The sequence below is a fragment of the Prionailurus bengalensis genome, chromosome E2, assembly GCF_016509475.1.
Source record: "Prionailurus bengalensis isolate Pbe53 chromosome E2, Fcat_Pben_1.1_paternal_pri, whole genome shotgun sequence".
Lineage (NCBI taxonomy): Eukaryota > Metazoa > Chordata > Mammalia > Carnivora > Felidae > Prionailurus > Prionailurus bengalensis.
In genome coordinates this window covers 31,977,135-32,000,955 of record NC_057352.1, presented here as the reverse complement: position 1 = coordinate 32,000,955, position 23,821 = coordinate 31,977,135, and the positions used below count along the sequence as shown (strand labels likewise).

Sequence of the window (23,821 nt, the reverse complement as noted above, 5' to 3'; positions counted from 1 at the left end):
GTTGATTTTGGCTCAAGTCACGATCTCATGGTTCGTGAGTGCAAGCCCAAGTCCTGCTCTGTGCTGACAGTTCGGAACCTGCTTGGGATTCTCTCTCCCTCTCTCCGCCCCTCCTCTGTGCTTGTGCGCACGCGCATATATGCGCACACTCTCACTCTCTGTCAAAATACATAAACAAATTTAAAAAATATATCTGAATTTCAGGCTTTCCTTGAAACCGTAGCAACACTGGGCCCACATCCTGCGGGGAAGCAACTGGCTATAGCTCACCAATTAAATAAAGCATGCAGTCTATAGTTCACCACCAGTGCATTTCACTCCTTATACATATGTTTTATACACAACAAAACACATGGATCTTAAAAGTACAAGTTCAATGAGTTCTGTAAAAGATATACACGCCTGCATAACAGTCACCCGACCTCACAGTTCTCTCGTGTTCCTTTCCAGTTACTACCCCTCTTCCTTGCTCTTTCCTTCTTACTCATCTTTGTCGCCTGTGTTTGGACTTGAAATTCCTCTTCGGATTATAAACAGGGAAGCCAAACCCTCCGGGAAGGCGGAGCCAGGAGTCCAGTAAAGGCTTCCAACTTCTGGTCTTTAATACCACCCTTAAAACAAAGTCTTTCCAACCTGTTGCCCAAGGGTCGACCCGAAAGAAAATGCCAAGATCTCTTCATCACAGGCGTTGACGAGACACCAGGGTAGGTCAACAATTAACTCTGGTGACTTCACTCCAAATGGATCAGATTTGGAAGCGGCAAGTAGGTAGCAAATGGGAGTAAGGTTAGACGGAGACGTGTCTGGGAGAGTAACTGTGACCTAGATTTGATCAAGTTTACTCCCTGCAGAGGCGGTGGGACTGCTCTATCCCCACCAAAGGGAGAGCATCTGGGGTCAGCCTCCCGCTGTGCAACCTTGCCATTATTAAACTCTGAAATGGCAGGAGCCCAGCGGCAAAAATAACCTCTGCTCTCTGTGCCAGGCCACCTGCTTCTCGTCTAGGGCTGATGATCTTTGTTTAGGAGGCTAAGTGCCATATGGGATCCTGGATCCTTATTTGGGAAAAAAAAAAAAAAAAGAGAGATGTATGAAATTAAGCCTGAGTGCATGTCTGTGTGGAGCTGACTCCGTTAACCACCTTGGTTCTCCATTAACCACCTTGGTTAATTAAGTTCCCAGCTGAGGGTAAGGTATGAGGAAAAATAAAGTCTATTCCCACTTTTATATTTAAGAGGTCACAATATCCTCAGAGCCAAAGCAAGCAATTCCTCATGGCCTTAAAGTGGCCAGTGCACACTGCTATCTCAAGTACCCCATTATGAGAACCTCCCTGTGCTCTCCGTGCACACCAAGGCATAAAACTCCAACTTCCTGAAAGTGTGCACCTACTTCCCGAGAAAGAGCCAGCTCAGAGGGACAGGGGTACCCGGGAGGCAGAGAAGACTTCCTATGCAGTATACGCAGGCCAGGGCGACCACACTGGCTTTTTTCCACTAGGACAGGAGTCTGTAGCTAATGAGAAAACATTATAGCTGAAACTAACCAATGAAAATAATCTGGTTCAGCACCGACGTTTTATAAGCGAAGAAGCGGGGGGCGGGGGGGGGGGGGAGGCGCAGAGAGGTGCGCTGGTTAATAACAACAATTTATTACAAGTCCTGAATTTTAATACCCACCTCAAGTTAAGGTACACATGACACCATTTCAGTTCCATGCCACCCCTGCGGGTAAAGCGCAGGAACTCTATTTTGCAGCTGAAGAGACTGAGAGGTTGAGGAACAAAAAACTCACTTTAGTTCAGAAAAACAAAGTATGACACTGGACAAACACTGCATCTCTCTGAGCTGTGGTGTCCTTACCTATACGGGTAAAAGAACATCTCCTATCTAAGAGGAGGGTGACGAAGACACAATAATCTATCAAGAATGCTAAGAGGTATTTCAGCACTCGGTAAGTTCTTGTTGTTAAGCTACTATTAAACAGAGGGCACAGCCAATAATAGAACCCCTGTGTCCGTATTAATGGCTCGTGCCTTTTCTGTTAGACCACGCTACAAGAAACCCGGATTGGGTACCATCTACACCGTAGTTAGAACAGGCACCAGGCACAGTGGGGAAGGAGGGACGGGGGAGGGACAGGGGTCGGGGGAGGCGATGGACAAAAATCATCTAGGACGTGGAGATTAGCGGTTACAAAGAAATGGCGTAAGGTAATCACCATCCAAATTTGTGACTGTATTTCGCAGAATGGTGGGGATGAGATTTTATTAGATGTCTCTGCCAAAAACGTACTGGCAGATACAGCCCTGAGCTTGTGGTTCACCAGACGCACAAGAGCCCCTCTTCAGGAAGGGGATCCTGCGCGGGCCCTGGCCCCATTCCAAGTGAATGCACGGTAAAAAGTAGCAGCTGCAGCAATCCTGAGATAGGGGGTCCCCTGGAGGAGGGCCTTGCTAGGGAGGCGCTTCCTAAATTACCTATCAATTGTTAACAGAGAGAACTTTAAAAACGCACACACACGTAAAAAGCAAGCAAAACCTCAACAAAATTTAGCCTCAGTGAATACAGATGTTATGAGACTAAATATAATCAGTCAACGGATTTATGGGCATATCTCAAATATGTGTAAATTCAAAAAAGGATGGGAGCCCAATTTTCACCTACCGATACGGGGGTGGATCTTCCAAGATAATAATGCTGGCAAGGATACACCGAAAGCACGCATACTCGTATTTTCCTGAATGCAGTGTAAATTGGTACAACGCTTTTGGAAAGCGGGCTGGCTATATATGCCGAAAGCCATAACAACTTTCCTATCTTTTGACTTAGCAATCCTTCGGGTTCTAAGGAAATCATCCCAAACAGGGAAAAAGTGCTACAAGTAAATGTGTAATTGCAACACTGCTTACCATGCTGTCAAATCAAAAGCAACCTAAATGTCCAGCAATCGGGGGACGATTTTGCATACCGCAATACATTTCCCTGACTGCGCCGCGGCCATTATAAATTATATAAGGAAACTGCCTATAATGGTAGGTGGAAAAAACGCAGGCTCCTAGGATTACAACTGTTTTAAAGCATGCATATAAAATGTATACGCACTAGACAGAGACTCAAAGGGAAATACCCCCAAATATTAATCACGGAGGCTGAGTTTCCTTTTATTTCACGAAACTGTTTCCACATTGTCAGCTTATCGTCCGGAATATCCCCGCTCTGACAACGTTACTGGACCGTGTACGTCCGTGTGTGCAAACCGGCAGTCCGCAGAGCACATCTTTCCTACAGATGAGCTTTCTCTGGCCTGTACTGCTTTGAAACGGTGAAACATCTGCCAGCGCCAGCAAGTTTCACACCCACAGCTTCTGCCGGCGAATCAGAGGATCGGAAACAGGTCCGCAAAGTGGGGACCGGCTGGCGTTGAGAAGCAACGGCCCTCGCAGGCGGTGGAGGCGCTGCTGCCGTCACGCCTGCTGGCTCAACACCCGAGCCTGCCTCACGCTCTCGTGCCACCTGCCCGGTTCCTCGTCTGTGTGATCACGAGGGGGGAAAAAGGGAAAAAAAAAAAAAATGGATGGTGGAGAATGACATCTGACGTGATTCTTCTTCGGAAGGTGAATGGCTGCATATTCAAGCTGACCTTCGGTCTGGACTCTTCCACCCCCAGAATATCACGCACCGATCCACTACTCTCCCGGTCCCGGCACAGCCCATTCCAGGTCTTTCCTACCAACAAAAGGACGGTGTGGCCCATCTCATCCCCTCTACCCTGGGTCAACGGTCTCTGCTGGTGCAATCTTTCCTCCAAGCTAGGCCCTGACAAGGCCCTGGCCACCCTCCTCCTCCGTGCCTGGCAGAACCGGGGGCTGACCGCTGTCAGATAGCCCTTCGGGACCGTATGACCCTACCTGCCCTTCCACATTCCCAATCCAAACCATTTTCTGGGCTTCTTGAGACTGAGATCCAGCAGGTTAAGGGAGGTGTCTTCTATGAGCTGACAGAACTCTGGCTCGGTTTGCCGTGGGCAGATGTTTGCATGATTCTTTTCCCGGGGGCAGGGGGTGTAGGAACAGAGACCGTGTAGCAGCAAAGTGGAGACGTGGCACTGGAGGACAGGAGCACCGTCATTATCCGCCGCGGAAAGACACAGCGGATGAGACTGGGAGCTCGCTACGTGTGAATCTCCCCAGGAAAGTCACAAACCACCCCGAATACTGCATGTTACGTTCACTCACATACGCCTTTCCAAAAGGCTACAATCTTGGTAGACGAATTAACTAGAAAGCAAGCAAAACACAACACAAAACAAAACACCCCATGTCCCACATGTCTGATCTACAGCAAAGGCTGAATGACAGACTGGGCTGTGGACCTTTAGCCGACACCGGAACTCCAGGCTGAGCGTCCTTAATGGTTTCCTCGAGCTTGCAAAACTGTTCTCTGGGCAAGGGAGAAGATTTATTTCACATAAAGGACAAATGCTGTCCCTTAATTAACAACATCTATCTCTGGGACAAGCACATCAGGTACACAATACAGAAGATTCTTTTAATATAAAGGACAGATGGTCCTCCGCTCCTGGGACTTTGAAGGCTGCCCCAGAAAAACCCACAATTTTAAAAGGCTTTGAGAATCCTCTGAGGAGAGCCAGTCGGGAGACAAGAACGCTTCGCTGCCCCATTTACAAAGTAAACCAGAAAGTGTCTCACAACCATTCAGAACCACTTGAAGAAGAGCCGGAGAAAGCCGAGGGAGGAAAATGATAATGTTCGCCTGGCACTTAGGTCGTGGCGTGAAAGTTTCCTTTCCTCTCGGCCGGAGAGGCACCAGATGAAACGGGGTTTTAATGCGAAGTCCTGACTAACACATGGGGCTCCGTGACCACCTAACGACGGAGCAAAACAAAACTCTCAAACATCCTCTTTATGCTAATCTCGACGAACGTCCAACTGGGACATTTCCACCCAGCTGGGCACCAGGTTTGCTGGGTAAGAGGAGGGTAAGCATGAAGTCCCGGCTTGAGGAGAACGTCTCTCCTTTTATGGTTCTCATTAATCTGACTCAACCCACACATGTGTTGGTACAAGATTCCTACAGCATGTGTTGTACCTGCCTAACTGGGTGCTAACATTATAAACCACACATCAACACTTCTTGCCCGAGTGTTAATGTCTGTTAATGTCCTGCTGGGGAAAAAGGCTCCCAGAGCCTGCCCAGAGCCACAGTTCAAGACCGTCTGCCGCAAGTTCTAGTCTTGGGGTGTTTGGCTGGCATATTTAATTACGGGGCTTTCTGAAGGGGTGGGGGGAGGCGGTAGTAGGGTGTTGTGCTTGGGTTTCTCAATCTCAAGTTGCTGAGATGACCTTCACACCAGAAGCTAAAACAGCCCCATAGACCTGAAGGAATGGAGGAGCGAGGACTCGAGCACGGGGAATCTGGCTGCTGCCACCCCAGATACCAAATTAGGCGTTCCCCTCTGCTGCGCTGTGATGTTTTGTAACCCAGTGACATAGGGACGGAGAGGGCTTGCCGATGTCACCGCGAGTCGGCCCGCCTGCACGCTTTCTATATGGCCTGTGAAGGGATGGACGTTTGCCTCCAGCCGTATCGATTCTGTTACCAAGAGCACGTATGAGGTGCTTGTGTGTGCGATACACGTGTCACTGACAGAGCGGAAGGAAGCCCACACCGTGCATTCGTTTTGCACAAAATGCAGAGAGTGCTTACTACCGTGTGAACACACACACATACACACACGCATACTTATTAACAGTAAAAATAACCAGATGACGGTTTTATATACATCGTGTGCACCTTTCCTCAAGCTCTGCTCGGCATCCCACAGATTGCGTTCCTACGCCACACAACGCCATCCCCGCAAATAAAAATAAATAAATAGAAAAGAAAAGAAAAGAAGACGTACACACAAGCACAACCGTCAAAACTGGATTTGCCCTTCTCTAAATTAATCCAATTATTCAAATGTCAGTTATATCTGTCACAGCCTGGCTCCTTGGGCCGAACCAAACTGTTAAAAATTAAAACTGTTTTACTTCGTTTAGTCTTTCTGCCTTTTTAGTGTAAAATCCACGGTCTCGACAAAAAGTTGTGGGATTTGACACCCAGCGCAACACAACCCTATTGCTGTCGTCCATGCATAATTCACTTTGGAAGTACGCGCTTGCTTTAAAACATCACTAAAATATACATGTAACATATGCTAATTTCACTGCGTTGGCTTGTAAGCTCTCGCCACTAGGTTATATGTAAACTTCGCCAAGTGCATACACTGTACATAAAGGGATTATAAATGAAAGGAAATATCTCTGTCCCCAGCTCTCTGTCTCCAGCCTTGGCCAAACTGACAGCCCCAAATCCCAGCACCATCTAACATGCCCTTCCCGTGGAGAAGACAGCCTGTTCTCAGAGTCTTAATTACATCCCAGCTGACTGCCCAGCATTGCCAAAATCAGGCAACAAACGCTGGCCCTTCACTCACAATATGGTCTGCTAAACAGACTCCTGGTCACACAGAAAGAAACTTTCACAACGTGGAGAAATAAAGGGACAAGCAGGAGATCAAGGGAGAGCATAAATAGTAACCTAGGGGATGGAAGAGAGAGAAACAATTCATCCCCACCACGTAAGAAAAGGAGAAAAAGGGGCGGGCGGGGGCCGGGGGGAGAAAAACCTTCTCTTCCCAGAATCCTCAGGCACCACCGCGCGGCAGAATTTTAACAAAGCTATCCTTATTACAATGAAATCAAAGCCCTGCTCCTCCAGCCAAGTACCGCTGCTCCTCAAGATGGGCTACTGATACTAAGATTCAGTAGATTAATGACTGTGAAGTAAGCCTCACCCACCCCACACAGATCAGGCCATTATAATTACAGGAGAACAGCGTGCAACATTCTACCATTGCAAATGGTATCATATGTTTTCCTGGCTGGTTTGGGGGGAAGGATTTAGCTCATTTGACACGGGCAGAAGTTACCAGTGCCTCACGCTCACATCCACCTGTCCCTCATAGTTACATACGTAAAGTTAGGTTTCTTTCTGTTTGTGATTACATCACATGTAAGTAACAGCAGGTCGCCAAACTTAAGAGGCTGTTGTTGGCTTGCACCGATTCTAAATAGAGGCTAGTGGCATATGCACTTACTTTAGGGAGCTCTGGAAGGCAACTGTTCTCCCGAGCCAAGAGAAATCAAGATCAACAAAAGATCTGCACAGGCTGCTAATACAGAGAGACCTGCCCTATGTATTAAAATGCTGTACCCTGACGAGACAAACAGTAGCGTCAAATAGGAGCCCCCAGTCAGAAGGTGCAAAGGCAGGTGGGAGAAATTTTACACGTTGACTTTCGGATTGACGTTGTGTTTGCAGGGGTAACATTTATTCAACACAATGGGAACAGTGCCCACTGGCATTCTGTCGTAGAGCGACCGCAGCTGATTTGCAATTAAGCTGCTTCTCACATGGGCAACTCTACGTGTCATGCTCCAAGAAGAGCGGGGCGATGGATTTGGTTCTTTTAACGATGGCAAAGGGGCCTCCTGAACAAGGCCAGGCCAGCTAGCTAGTTAAGCAGGGAAAATAACTCAGACATGATCAGCGTAATTTACAAAGCACGTAAACATATTTCCTCGTGAAGTTTTAAGATTATAACGTAAGGTTGGCACTCTTCTGATTTTGCACAAGAGGGAACTGAAAGGTCAGAGAAGTGAAGCGGCCCATTGAAGATAGGAGGGTTTTGGGCGACAGGAGTCATAGTTTTCCCACTGCCCCGGGCTGTTGCTCTAGAAAACACAGAGGGACGACAGCATGGAGGTAACTTGAGTATCTCCCATGTAGGGAGCTGGAGAATCAAGAGAACACAGGTGTCTCACATGACAGTAAGAGTAGGGATCCGTAGGCACACCTTCAAGCAGGTGGCAAAGACGCCGGGGTGTTAAGAATGCAATTTCTGGTGGGACCTCCCCTCTTGCCCAACACAGCTGCCCGTGAGGAGGGGGCAGTTGTAAGGAGGGAAAAAAGCGCATCAAAGTTAAATACTACTGTCGAGTACCACCACGGATTCCCTCGGTAAAAGAGGCCGATGCCCTCTTCCCGATGATTTGGTGGCCCGTGATGGGACGATGTATCAAAGGGGGTCATTATACAGAAATAGCATAACAACAAGGACACTTGTACGGCGGCTGTGGCAAATAATTCTGAGACTCGAACTGTTTATTGGGCTTCTGTTTGTCTGTTTGCAGTTTTAACCGTTGGAAAACTCTTAGTTGAAAAACCAGTTTCATTGTAATGTAATGTGAGTTCGGCAGGACCTGGCCAGAAATCATAATCCGATGCCTCATGTGCAGCCCTAAAATTAAATCTTCATACCACTTTATTCTTTGGACTGATGTGAGGCTGTAAGACAAGATGGCCAACGATGCAGTCTACCTTAACAGCGCGGAGTAACAGCTATCTTAATGATTCATTATTTTCTGTGAAACTTCAATAATGAAGATTTGGAATCTTTTTCCACTACAGAAACAGACGACACTCAAATTGCATCTTGAGAAGTGATACCAAACCTCCTTTGGGGATAAATTCACTGCAATTTGAAGTCTGGGAAGGCAACCAAGATATATAATGGAAAGAACACGGACACATTTAACATGTGCTTAAACAAGAGATTAAAAAAACAACAACAAAAAACCCAACTTTAAAATCCCAGCCAATGAAAAGGGTTTCAAATTATGCTGAGAAGGCACTGCTTGGTCACCAGCAATCTACATAAACAACTAATAAAGAAAAGAAAACATTTGTTGTCTTCTGGTTCCCTTAAAGATAACTCTTCCTCAAGGTGTGGTACCAGGGGTTGGCAAACTACGGCCTGCAGGCCAAATCCTGCCACCTGTTCTGGTAAATAAAGTTTTATTGGAACACAGCCACACTTCTTCGTTTACACATGGTCTACGGTGGCTTTTGTGCTAGAAGAGCAGAGCAGTTGTGACAGAGACTGTGTGGCCCACAGGGCCTAAAATATTTACCGTCTGGCCCTTTTCCAGAAGAAGTTTACCAACCCCTGGTCTAGACGAAGACCTACTATGACCCATGAGTCAGCGAACTCAACCAATTCCAAGTAATTCACCCTTATGGAAACTGGTTTAAATTTAGCTTTTGAGAAGTATACTTTGTTTTACATCCCAGCAGGGTTTACTTTTCACAGCAGTGAACAAAAGCCTAGCATCGGGATAAAAGCCTATCAGGAACAACTGAGGAATTTTGGCCATCTGCTTGAAGTTCCTTGCTGAAAGTTCTATTGCTTTCCAAGATAAGAGCAACTGATCTCACAGAGACCCAAATCCAAAACTTGGTACCGTGGCTCTAGCCAGCAACAGCCCCAGGTTTGAGTCCCAACTTCTAAAACTATGTATAAAACATTCAGTGGGAACCACCACTTTCGCTTCTGGGGGCCCACTTTCTTCCTTGGTGAGGACACACTCTACCTCAATGAATTACGGAGAACGAGACAGAAGGTTACAGTGGGTACAAGGCACTTAATGCAAGGTCTGACTCTCTAAATGTGAGCCTAAAAGAAGGAAGGAATTATTTCAGGATTTGCAGGAGAGACTTTCAGGAGTCCGTCCTTTCTACGCATTACTCTCACCTCACCCAAACATTTGCCATCTTAAGAATCTTTTGACTCTACTGACCTGGCTATAGGCGTACGAATGAATACCCAGTGCCACCGAGAAGGGTCACTGTTTTCCTTTATTTTTGCCTTTTGAGAGCCCAAATCTCCGTCATCCTCTCCGCTGTCTCCATCCTAGGGATCTCCCAAATTCTGACTCCTATTTTATATATAGTGTTATAATGGCCGGTTGCCAAACACGCTCTTGTCCAGGCTCATTTGCTGAGGTCACCACCCTGTTCTCCACGCAATCCCACAGCAAATGAGTCAAACAATCTACGCCCTAACAGTAACTCAACGTATAGAAAACACGAAGTCCAGGTAAGATTTGGAGAGAGGCGCTTACGGCTCATGCTGGTGAAATCCAGAGGCAGAAACATGATGGAGAATGCGTGCGTGCATGCGTGCTGGGTCTGAAATGCACACGTGCAGTTATTACGTAACAAGTTTTACCTGTGTTACTGTGGTATCGTCCCGATCTTCAAATACCAACGACAAGAATGAATGTGCTTTTGTTTGAAGGACCTCTGGGAGCAAGTCAATGTATGCTTGTGAATCTATTGTTTAAAGATACCTAAAGCGGCCGTGAATTTCATGATTTCAAAAAATGCAAGACAGATTAGTCTTGGTTCGGTTTTGAAGAAAAGGCTGGTTTTTCTTACTGGATTTGAGAGTAGGGAAATAAATCTCCCAGGATTTAAAAACATATTCTATACTTGATACTCTATACATATTCGATACCCTTCATATATAAATGAAAGACTAATCTTTCGTTTTCTCGGTGGGCAAAGAAAATACAGATTTCTCATTTTGAACTTTGCTATAAATTACAGTAATTCAATTTCAACAGATTGGAGTTTTCAAAGTATCTTATTAGCAAATTAGCGTGAAGGCCTCTGAGTATAGAAAGTAATGCAGACCACCATACGTTCAGTATGTTGCAGATCCCACAAACTCTATGGACTTGAACTTGCGATGCAAATCCTCCACCATCGACAGTCTGATACTAGCCATTGGCATTCAAAGCACAGATGTCCACAGCGGCAAAGAAAGCACCTGAGTAGGACTTTCGGATGATTCCTCGCAGGCTTCCAGGGGTCCTCACATCAGGGGACCGTGAACCAGTCGGGAGACCGCCCAGGTATGGGGGGGGGGGGGTCAAAGGATGGCGCGAGCATCGGCGCACGCCCTGTGTCTATCTTCCTTTACTTTGAGGTTTGAGCTTCTCACAGTTGCTTCTCATCAAAATACAGACGAGAGCCTGTCAAAGCTTCCTAATGTGGGCAGGAACAAAGCCTTTGGATTCTAAAGGTGAGAGTCTGCCCCTGACATTGAAGGAGTTCTGCGATGGCTGCCAGGTGTGGTCTTCAGATAGAAACGGAAGCGACCGCATCGGTGGGGTCACCTTCCCCCAGAGCGTTCGCTTGAAGGCGAGCATAGTGTTTGCACCACCAGCCAGACCCGAATTCTCGATCCGGATCCCGCCTGGAGCCTTCACCGTCAGTGCTGACCAGAAGCTAAGCAGACAGGCGAATGCTGCAAAAGACATTGTTTCCCATGCTGTCTGCTACAAGCTTCCTGAGGCTGCTCTCTCCTCCGAATATCGTTCATATGTTATTCTGGAAAGTCTCCAAATCCCCAAACTCGAGGATGAGACCTGGTGAAGGAGGTTAACAGAAATGAGGAGACAGTGAACGGTAACCGGCAGTGAGGCCCAGTGATCTCAGCCTCCGGGAGGCCGAGAGGCTTCAAACCCGTGACATACATATTCAATGGGCTCTCAGTGAAGTGGTGCATTCGAGAACTACCACACAGAGCGGTGGCTTCCAAAGGGGCCCTGTGGGAAGTCTTATTTCACACTACCCGCTTGCCTAAGCCTATGCAATGCAGGAGACTCACCGCTCTACCAAGGATGTGTCATGGGTCAACCAGACTGATCACTGTCAGCGCTGGTCATCGTCACCGAATTCCCCAGGGCCAGTCCCAACATATGCTGACTGAATTAGTACCCAAAGTAGATTTCAAAGCAGATTTCAGGTAAAGCTGATAAAAGCCTGCCCAGACCTCAAAGTGGAATGTCCCTGATAATAATGAAACACAAGCCAGTGTGTCTGGCTAGCAAAATCTGTCTTCCCCGCCTCGAACAGAAGTTGGAATCTACCCTGGAAGAATGCACAATAGGACTCCCGTGAATTGGCTCCAAGAATTTAATACCTGTTGCAATTTTCTCCAATTTAGGATCTGAAATAATAACACAGACAGCAATTACCATAAAGAAAAACTTCAGGTGCAACAGCATTAGTTCAACAGCTGGGATCAAGTGTCGGCCCGGGATAACAAATTTCATTCATTTTATCTCCAGCGCTGGAGACATGCTGCTACCAGCTGTAATAGTCAGGAATGTCTGTTGGCTAAATGACTCCGCAGAGCTAGTCAAGTGAGGGCGGCCCGCGACAGTTTAATTGGGCTGCTTGCTAGAACTCTATCTGGGGGCTATAAGCAGTGGACTATAAACAAGCAGAAAGCTGTGCTCGATGCTGAGCAGAGCAGCCTGCAGGAGGAAAGAAAAAAAAAGGAGGGCGTCTGATGGCAGGAGCTCTCACTGACATTGGCGTCAGGTTGGCTACAGGTGAACTGAAGCAGTGTGCTGCAGCTGCAAAAGGAAGGCGGGGCTAAGAGAGCAATCATTGATCTTGTATTGATTTCCGGACACCGTGTCCTAGATCCGCTCCCAGATAGAACGACGGGTTTTGGTTTTGTGCTTGCAAGAGACAGAAATGACTAGCACCAGCCCTCCTGTTTCCTCCTGTTTTCTGATCGTATTTCCTTTAGAGACCTGCCACCCGTAGATTTTTTTTTTTTTTTCTCTTCTTCCCCGGACGGGGAAATCCAAACAAGTTTATCACTGCAGAGAGATTGAGAGAGAGAGAGAGAGAGAGAGAGAGAGAGAGGGCTAGGGGCTGGTTAATCAGCCATTTGTCTCTGCTGCTCTGGATCTGGGAGTCAAGGGGTCGAAACCGAGCACAATTGGGCCCTTTGGTTTTATCTCAGGTAACCCCCCGTCTCTGGTAATTGAACCCATTCCTCGCGGTCAAGGTTCCTGTCACTCATATTCAATGTCTGTCATTACTGAGAAACGCTTCATGTCATATTACACTGACAGAACCACTGCAGAAAGCCTAGCAAGATTCCCCCAGCACCAGAGGTAAGACAATGGGAGCCTCTTTCAGACCAGTGATGTTTAACATTTTATGTGCTGACACTGTGTCTGTAAGCACGATATAATGAAAGTCTAGTAAATGGGAGATGAAAATTCATCCTCTCCCTCCTTCGGGGGCTGCCAGGCAATATCAGAAATAAAACAAGTTGGCAACTCCAACGATACCCGCCGCCCCAGGGCCACGGCAGGCGTTTTCCGAGGCCGGCACGTGCGTTCGCGCACGGACACGCGCCCCGACGTGCACACACGTCCCCGGTTGTGTGGGACGTGGCTTGCGTCCCAAAAAAGAAAAAAGAAAAAAACCCTCGCTTCTCCCTCGGCAGGGCATGAGTCACTGTCACAGGGTCGCTAACCTCAGAAATCAAACCGTCCTCTGAACGGGCTCTGACGCTCCCCGGCCATGAAAGGCAGAGAGAAGAGACGGCCCGAGAGCGCCTCCGACAAAGAATGGCTCCACCGTCCTGTCTGGAAGCGTCACGACGAGTTCTGAGTCCGCGTGTGCCTCCGACGGCTGCCTGGGGGCACAGAGTCTGCTCCTGAGGACCATCGACTACTTGACCTTCAAAGCCTTCAACGTACGCTTCCAGCAGGATCCTTCGTTTCCTCCAAGCGGCTCGCGGGGAAGTCCCCACGCTGTGCGCCCAATCACACTTCGCTGGTCCTCGCCCCCCACCCAGTCCCCTGCACGTCTCCCTTCCCTTTGGGCAGCCTTTCCTCCGCTCCCTCCTCCTTCGGGGCCAGCTCACACACCGCCTACTCCACGGATGTGGCTCTGAGTCCCCTTAGCTGTCCGCAGGTCTCTTCGCGGTCAAGAGCGTGGGCTCCAGAATTACACCGGGGGGAAGGTTGGGGGGGGGGGGGAACCCAAGATCGAATCCTCGCTCGGGCACTTTGGCAAGTTTGTAAACTGTGCCTCCACTTCCTCAGCCATAAAATGGGGTGAACAGTCGTGTCTGCCTCACAGGGCTGCCGTGAGGAGTAAATGACACAGCCCAGGGTACCAGTTACGATGGTTCCCTGGCTAATGGAACGGTGCCCAGGACATAGTAACTGCTCACTAAGTGCCTGCTACAGTGACAGTAATAAAATAATAATATGATTAGTGCTATTGGCATTCTCAAATCACCCTGTTTATATTAATAATATGACATCTCTCTCTCTTTATTTTTGCTTTAGGGTGACTGCTTTCCACGGCTCTCTTCTCCTTGGCATCGAGCAGTGGGCATCAGCACACACCCCCCCACCCCGAGAATCTGTCAGAAATGTGAACTGTCCAGAGGAAGGCTGGCAGTCTGAGTTTCACACGCCCACAAGGTGATCCTAACATGGGTTCCGTGGATGGCAGGTGGCAGACGGCAGAGGCCTCGGCCTTGGGGACCTGACTTCCTGCTCTGGAATCCCAGCTCCTCTGCCTCCAGGCCCCTGTGTCCCTGCGAAAGTTACTCAACATCTCTTTGCCTTGCCTTTTCTCCTGTTAAAATTAGGGGATAATTTAAAAAAAAACAAAACAAAACACATTGTAATAGTTGAGTTAATTCACGTTAAGCACTTTAAAAAGTACCTGGCACGGAGAAGCACTCAATAAAGCCTTAGCTAGTACTGTAATTATTTGGGATTAACTGAGTAAATAATACATGAGAAGCACCTGAGTGCTTATTAAAAGTTCAATGAAGAGTTATTATTAGCAGTCGTATTTATCTGATTTCAAGCCTCCTGAGGGCAGAGGGCCCTGCTTTCCTGATCCATAACCCCCTGGAGCTCACCAGAGGCTGTGCCGTAAACAGGTGGCTCTGAAAAACGGTCTGCTACCTGGGCCTCTGTGGTAAATCCAGAGACCCAGGCGTCAGGCCGGGCACTTGTTTGGGGTTAGTGCCTTTGTTGGCCGGAAGGCAGAGAAACAGGGATGATTCACTTTGGCTTCCGCAGCTTTCCTGAGGCCACCAGCCCATGGGCCGACTGTCTTTCTGCACGGATCTCTCCTCCCCAGTTCCAAGGCTGCTTTCGCTAAAGGTCACACGCCCCAAGCCTAGTAACTTTGGATTTAAAAATCATCTTGACTTGATATTTTAGAGGGAACATGGCAGGCTTAGTGAGTTTAATCTCTCTCTCTCTCTTTTAATACACCGGGGGTGGGACACCTTTTAACCTACCTGACAAAGCTTTAAAAAAGCTTCAGCTTCGGAACTGACTGCAGCCTGAAGCAGAATGTAAAGGCCGGCTGGGAGCTTTCCACGCTGGAGGGGGGCAATCCCACAAAGAGGCACGATCGCTCGGCACTCCTCTGGCATAAACCAAACCATATTCACAAATTCATCTCCCTCTATACCCCCTCCCTGGAGAAAATCAAAATTGGCAGAGGAAAAGAAACCGCTCGCCTGCCAGTGGCTGGCCGCCTTTGAAGGGTCTGCTTCACTGACCTCTTCAGATAGCCAGGTGTGCACAACACCAAGAGTATTAAAAAGCTGGTTTTGCAGCAGAGGAATGAACTAACCTGTTTGGGAGGAGTTTCCCCTTCAGACGAGGTGATAAATAATAAATGTTGCCTGTCACTGTATTAGGAGAGACCATGCTACCCACAGTTACTATAAAAGAGCTAGTCTGTACAGGCACACAGCCAGTCATATAGCTAATCCAGTAGTCAAAACCGTAAATATTACGTCTATAGGAAGGTCTGCTATTTACCCAATAGAAGATAGGATTCCGGCAAACACATGATTCCAAGCTTGCCGCCATTAGCAGGAAATAGTCTCTAAGTGTCTAAACAGGCATTTCTAATGACCCTGACAGCAAAAAGAATGTAGTGTTTGCTTTTTTTTTTTAAATATTACATTTAAATCTAGTGGACAAATTCCATGACCTTGATGACTGTTTCTACCGTGGTTCCGTGTAACAACAGGTTACTGACGATGCGAGATTTTTTTTTTAGGGGACAAGAGAATTGAGTAAGCTATCTTTGGATTGATCCATGGGAGCGACATCAGGTAAACCCAGGTAAGAGGGACAGAAGCTGAAACCACGGTGGCATAAAAATAATTCACGTGTCTCTCCAAGGCATTGTCACTATTAAATCAGTCACGATACTACGTCAAATACAATCCCTGCGCCACGGCCACAGGCCCCATTCCCGCCACTATTCCCACTCTAGAGCAGATCCTGGAAAGAGTCGATACCGCCCAGCTCCCCACACGGTCCACTGGTAACTGTTTTTTGGAGCCCCACACTTCAGACAGCACGGTTTCAGATCTCAAAGCGCCACACTCTCAAGAATAAGAATGGATCCTATTCGCCAAACCAAGTGGGGAAAGCACACCGCAAAGATATTTCTAATGCTGAAATTTACATTGCCAAATGTGCCTGTCAAATCGCGGTTTAATTACCTTGGCCCCCATGCCTCTTATAATCACCTGTCATTAGCAACAATGCTTGCATCTGTTTACACGTCTGTCAGATGCCAGCCCAGCTGAAGCCAGGGGAGGAGAAGACCTCTAGTGGGAGATGGCCTCTGTTGAAAAAAGGTCACCTTAAAGTTGACCCATCTCCATCCAGGGCCATCCCTCAAAAGACAACCTAAGGAGAAGACCCCTGGAGCAAACATCTGAATGGTACAGAAGCAAATTTCAGCCAGGCTTGTTTGGAGATTCCAAGACCAGAGAGGAAAATGTTGCTGGGGGGGGAGGGTGGCTCGTGGGTGTGTTACGCCTCCTCTCATGACACTTCTGCTTTTGCCTCCAGGAAGTAACCCTACATTCCAATGGTTTTGGGGTCTTCCCGCCCCTGGTGTCCTCCTCAACCCTGCAAGGTCGCACCCGGCCCCTTCTTCTTCCATGAATGCTCCTTTCCTCCGCCAGGGGCTAGATCTGGTGTTCCTGCCACTTGGTAGCTGCACTGCCTCCTCTATTGGAGCTGATTTTCTCCCCAAGACGGGCTTCATGATAGGCCACGTGCTCCCTAGAGTCCTCTTGCTTCCCCACATCCCTCAAAACAAACACAGATCCTTTGGTTTTGACATTTTAGCACATCAACCGGGTATGGAGATATAGGACTATTCAAAAGCCTATAATAATTTTTTAAATGCTTATTTTATTTATTTTGAGAGAGAGAGAGGCAGAGAGAGGGAGAGAGAGGGAGGCAAAGAGAGAGAGAGAGAGAGACAGAGAGAATCCCAAGCAGGTTCAGCACTGTCAGCACAGAGTCCAACGTGGGGCTTGATCTCATAAACCATGAGATCATGACCTGAGCCACGATCAAGAGTCGGATGCTCAAGTGACTATGCCACCCAGGTGCCCCAGAAGCCTGGGTGATGTCGTTAGTTAGCGGGTATCCTCGTCACCACCCACCCATTTTTCATGCTAGTGGGGAGTCAGACACAACTTAGGGACCCTTAAGATTAATGCCAGACTCCAATCTCAATAAAGTTCCCAGATGATGCTTCGAAGTGGCCACGTGCAGATGGAAACACAAGAAACTTTCTTACTAACCTGCCAGAGAAAGCGATCACCAGGGTACATTAAGGTTCTGCCCTAAAATGAGGCCCACCGAGGATTCGGGAATGAACCAGGTTTCTACAAAACACCTCTTCTACCCTCATTTGTGCTTCCCGCTCTCACTCCCGCCCGACCAGCCTTCCTCAGTACGTTAAACATGAGCCTCTGTCCTTGCCCACTAACAACGTGAGCCCGGCTTTAACCGATGTCCCCACCATGTCGCTTCTGGCTCAGCAGCCTGTGGGCTCCACTGTGAAGGCTGCAGGGAGGCCCGGTTGGACATGCTGGCCCAGCTGGAATGGTGGGGTCTCTTTACTCCACTTTCTGAAACTTAGAGACTTGTAGCCCTTTCTCTAACCTGTAACCATACCAGGGCCCTTCCTGAACGGCCTTCTCGGGAGTTCTGCCCTTCAATTTAGGGCAGCCGATACCTCCCTTTCACCTTCTCTTCTATTTGACGTTAACCTCCCTTTCACCTTCTCTTCTATTTGACGTTAACCTTCCTTTCACCTTCTCTTCTATTTGACGTTAACCTTCATGGATCGGTATATTCAATGACAGCCATCGCATGAACCCACGTTTTGGGGCTGGCCAAGGTGCATCACCTTACCTTAAATGACAAGGTAACGTCGTTTTGTTCTAGGAGAGGATTCCAAACCCTCTCCACACGCTGGGGTAGGTTTAGGGGGAGAAAAAACCGTGATTGTTTTCGAATGCAAAGAATGGCGGGGCTGCAGACTGCCATGTTTCTAATATGCATCTTAAAAGAAGATTATTTCTGGGGCGCCTGGGTGGCGCAGTCGGTTAAGCGTCCGACTTCAGCCAGGTCACGATCTCCCGGTCCGTGAGTTCGAGCCCCGCGTCAGGCTCTGGGCTGACGGCTCGGAGCCTGGAGCCTGTTTCCGATTCTGTGTCTCCCTCTCTCTCTCTGCCCCTCCCCCGTTCATGCTCTGTCTCTCTCTGTCCCAAAAATAAATAAACGTTGAAAAAAAAAAAATTAAAAAGAAGATTATTTCTTTTCCCTATGGAGACATCAGAGAACACTGAGTTTCCCCCACCAACTCTAGTTACTAACTCTTCTAAGATGTGGTCACGTAGAGCCGTTCTCCCCCTCTGCCCCTTGTCTCTTTTGTATTTCAAAATGGGGAGTAGGAAACTGTGAGCCTTCTTCCTATGTATCAACAATCTGTGAACACCTCTTCCTTGACAAGCCTCAGAGCCAGCTCCCGGGCACTGCCCTTTGTGCAGGACTCCAGCCTCCATTACGGAGTTTAAAGCTATGGACGAAGAAAACAAAAATGCACTTAATCTACGGATGTGCGTTGGGGGCAGCTACTCGAGGGCGTTTTACTAGTTCAAGATGGTAAAAGAAATCAGCCATAGCTGGCACCACCACACGTTGTTTCAGAAAAAAAAATGCACTGTGGAGAACTGACACTGTACTTATAATTTTAAAAGATTTGCTCATTTAAACCGACCGGCAGTATTTTCTGCCACATAATGGAGAAATTCACGGGATGCCGGGCCCCCTCATGGCTTCTGTGGCCATAAAAGCCCCTTCATGCTGGATTTTTTATATTTGGTAAATTAATAGTTTACTGTTCCAAGATTCCTACGTGTTTATATTATTGCTTCTCGAACATAAAAGTTTGCAGTTGTTATGGAAACATATGGTAACATTTGCTGCTAAATTTTAAATGCATTTTCTACCCCTGTTACACACCTGAAATGAAGCCAAAAACCCTTTTTGCTTTACATTAGACTGAAATCCAAACTGGTCTGGGTGACTATAAATGGTTACTGTTTGTCTTGGCTCCTACCTGTATCAGATTTAGGCTGAGGAATCTTAGGGAAGAAATTACACGGGATAAAATGGATATTTCAAAATTACAAGGCCTACAATTCCAGTGGCTCCAAATATCAGCTTTCTGTTTCATCTCAGCCTGCCAGAAAGAACATGGTGGGGCTGCAGAATAAAAGATCGACAACATTTACTCTCCAGAGCCAAATGCTTCTTGTTTTGATTATACTGGTGGAGGAGACTTGCAAATCCTGATCAGTTTAAGTCTTGTTAGCAAATTAGATGGTTGTAGATTACAATGGTGCGAGACACGAGTTGTACCCCCTCGGCTTCAGCTGGAAATGACAGAAGTATAAATTCTTTCAACCCATTTTGTTCTGCAATTTTCTTCTTTGAGCGCCTCACAATTCTCCAGTAATTGTTCGTGATGACTTTTGGCCCATGGGGAGGCTGGCTTGGAAACATGCACCGGACAGGTTTTCTAAGTGGCCCAATTACCCATTTCTCCATACCTTAACGCCTTACCCAAGTCAGGCTTCCTTGTGCAATGGAGCTAGTCATAAATACTACTGAAGAAAACGAAGCAATTTGGCTTAGGAAAACATCAGATGAGAAAGACAGATGCGAATGCTTGCCTGCTTGAGCATTTTTCTGGGACTTTCAATCAAGATAAACCAAGAGTCAGGAGACAGCTTCAAATGGGTGCCTTTGGTCTTGCTCTAGGACCTGGGAGACCTAACTCCCACCTATGTCGTGGTCTGTGGGCCATGTTCTTTTATTCATCTCAGAGCATTTGTTACGAGTTGCAATTAGTTTTCAGAGGTTAACTCTCTGTCTTTTCTTTTTGGGAATATAACCTTGCTATTTGCTAAAGAGGTTCACTTACGTTTCAGACGAGAGTAAACACTCTTCTATATATTTGAAGTGACTAGGGAAAAGAATTATGATGCTTTTCTAAGTGCAGAAATGTAGAAGTTGCCGAAGATTTTGTGCATTTCTCACTATCCAGAGAGGTCCCTGGACAGTAAGCGTTAATTCTGCAATTCTGCCCTTGTAGTACGTGTTTGGAGGGTTCTGTGGCAGTGACTGAAAAAAATACGATGATACTCTCCCTGCCTCCCTGCCTTTTTTCATCAACTCGAATAAAGGATTTCAAATTCTAAGGCATCTGTTCTAGTATACATTCAGGATGCTCTCTAAGGAAGCCAAGAACTCAGGATATAGTCACAGCAGGGCCTGAGGCAGGTCAGAGCCCTCAGAGCACATGGATGGTTACTGCATTATTAGATTATACATGAGTATATGTAATATATACGAATAATACAAATACAAATACTCTGTTATTTATATACATAAATAACATATGTACTCTCACACGCAGTGTTGTATGTTTTCATGTTGCTCCACCCTTCTGCTTCGTCTTTGGAGGGCAGACAGAAGGTGACATTTCTCAACCCATCGAGACGTAGAAAAATGCAGTGATTAAAAAGTGGCCACAAGACCCTCACTGCCGGGGCTCAAGTCCTAGTTCGGTCACTTACAACCTTTCTGTTATTGTTGGTAAATTCCCTAGCCTTCCTGGGTCCTATGTACCTTAACTGTGAAGTGGAAATGAAAGTGGCACTTCCTTCCTTGGGTTGGCACGAAGAGTAAATAAAGACACGTGGGTAAAACGCTTAGAGGACGACCTGGCATACAATGAAGATGCATTGAGGTTAGCTGCTATTATTAATTAGGATGATGATCCTCATCTTCTTCATAATCAAGAGCATGATGATTGTAAAACACAGGATTCCTGACCCCTTTGGTTTGTAAGGCCAGTGCTTCCTAACCTTTGATGATGCGATCCACCGTCATGATTCGTGGCGACAGCCACGGACCACTTACATTGTACGTCTCGCATTTTTCTTTAAAACAACTTAAAAAAAATTTTTTTTAACCCCAAAACTTAAAGACTGACTTCACTCTTGTCCTCAACAATCTCACCTGAGAACCATGGATCCAAATGCTGATTATGCTTTTCTAATCTAAAGCAAAATACATTACCCTTAAACTTAAAACATGTTCGTGTGGGTATGACAAAATCATCGTGTGCGCCCTCAGTGCATGGGTTTTACGCTCCAGGAGCGTCTGAGCCAGGCCTTGGCATGTGTCAGAAGGGCCTACCTGGGCATGAACCAGGAGGCATTTTTAGACTCGACACACACCCGCCGCCCACGACTCTCTGCGTGGACAATACGCAGCCTCGTCAAGAGACCGAACTTGCGTGACTGTCACTAGGCTTACTTTCACTTAGCACATACTCAGGTCTGAATTCTGTCTTGGTGCTAAAGGACCGAAAACCATTCCCTTTCATTAGCCTAAGTTCCTGGTAATGGGAGCGTCGTGTTGTGGGGAGACTGCAGACAGGGGGAGGCCCTTGTGAACGAAAAAAATGCCACTATACGCAGAGGTCTCGCCCCATCTCTTGCAGACCGGATTGAATGTATTCTGAGCCCTGCGTGAACCCATTTTCATGTGATACAGTCGGTACAAGAAAAGATTAATTACTTAGGAAAAACAAGCTAACATCTCTACAGCAAATATATCATCGCCATAGAGCACGGGACATAGAGGTTTGCGCCTGCATCATTAGCTCAGCTGTAATAAATGAGACGCTCTATGTGATGTATAATATGGTAAAGAAAACACAGCTGTTTGCTTCTGTAGGGACGTGCATAGGTGCCCTGCACCTGAGTCTGCAAACACTTAATAAGCCCTCAACAACAAAGCTGCGTCACTCAGAACCGCGATGGCTGAAAACCATTATCCATGGATAATTAACTATGTCACGACACTGAGGTCCTAACACGAGGTCCTCATAATTCCCCACTAAGGGAAAGACAGTAAGACATTATTATATTACTAACGTTTAATAAGACGACTGTTCTATTTGTGTGTTATTAATGCAAGCTGTAAGTTACAGCAGCGTTTGAATTACTGTTAGTTCTTCTGGGCACTCTATCGCTTGAAGGGCAAAGTAGCCCTTTGAGCTTAAGAACCATAAAGAAATACTTCCATTTGGGGCTAAAAATGTTTTTTAAGTGCTACTTGCAATTTGTTCGGTTTATTTTTCCTCGGATCACACGAACACGTCTACGGCGCACACGTATCACCGGACAAGCCGTCGCTGAAACGACCAATGTTAAGGCAGCTTAAAGCTGCACACGCTGTAAGACATTTTCTAGTGAACTCACTTCATTTTTAGAAGAGCCCATCGTTTTGCTTTCCTCCAAGCATCCCGGTCATTTTGAGACTCTCCCCTACAACACAAAGTATTTAAATTTCTCGGTAACAAGGCTTTCTGATTGCTTGAAGACAAAGGCCCCTCTCCATTTATTAAGACGACTTCCTACTGTGTGGAGCTGTTCTTTACCTCATAATTAAAATAGCACCTGAACAGGACCATCTGCGAACGCGGATTAAGTTTTTACAAAATGCGAATATCTTTTCGTTTCTTTTCTGCCAAATGCCTCTAAATCTCATACGGGTTTTGTGTGACATACCAACAACCACACACACACACGCACACACACGCACACGCACACACACGCACACGCACACACACACACACACACACACAAAAAGCATGCTTAAACTTTCACTACAAAAAAAATAAAATAAAAGGAAGAGGAAAGGAGGATAAACATTTTACTCCTCACTGCAATCTTCCGTGCCTCAATTAAACCAATAAATTAACGTATGGCTCTGTGATTTGCTCTAAGAATGAATGAACCGTCAGCCTTTGCGTTCTGCTTCTAGGATTCTGTGAGTTTACGGGAACCCAGAGACACGGTGTGCCACTTAATTTCCCTCTTCCTTTTTCAAATACACACATTTTGGAAAAGACATTATTTATACAAAAGGCTGCCAAGACCCTGGGTTAGGATGGATTTGGATATACAGACTGTTTCACAAGCTAGTCTTATTTAACCAAAATAAAGTCTCTTAGGGAGTTTTTTGCACAAACTGCAAATCCATAAATGCAGAGATTATAAACATTGATACAGACATTTCTTCCAGAGGGTTTTCTGACCTGATGTTAACTTTACATTAGAAATTCATGTTTCTTTAGAAATGTTGGCTTAGTTTAGGGAAATGGTTCCTTTGGTACAGTTGGGGCTGTGATGTCAACCTGGCTGCATTCTAACGGCCCTTATGAAATATTTACAATGAAATTTAGCCACGCATGCGTAACGGCTGACTTCAGCGGCAGCCAAGGTTTATGCGTACCTTTTTCTTTTTATTAAAGGAAAGAAATAGTTTTTATATTTTCCTCTTCTCCAGAAGATCAGAAGATCAAACCCACATGTATTTAACAGCTTCCCAGACCACGCCTCCATGTGGGCATCGGTCCGGATCAGTGAGACGGAAAGATTATTCTGACCACATGACATCTTTGAGCCATGAGAGAACAGCTGGGTTCCCCCAAGGTGGATCCGGGGTGAGGCATAAACTTGAGGGTGCAACAGGAGAAATGGCGATCGCTAGCGGAGAAGCCCCTGCCCTTCACCCCTGCGAATCAGACCCTTCATCAGATTCAAAATTGCCAACATTCCTGCAGACACCACTTTTATGGTGACAATGAGCACC

At 46.7% G+C, this 23,821-nt stretch overlaps 1 protein-coding gene and 1 long non-coding RNA gene across 2 annotated transcripts in view; one reads left to right on the top strand and one right to left on the bottom strand.

The window, feature by feature from the left end:
- FTO (FTO alpha-ketoglutarate dependent dioxygenase) overlaps positions 1-23,821 on the bottom strand; it is a 389,618-nt gene that overhangs the window by 120,744 nt on the left and 245,053 nt on the right. The gene's annotated exons all lie outside the window — the stretch shown is intronic.
- On the top strand, positions 465-14,446 carry LOC122494209. Its single transcript, XR_006300123.1, has 2 exons — positions 465-704; positions 14,081-14,446. It is a non-coding gene; the product is annotated as an uncharacterized LOC122494209 (long non-coding RNA).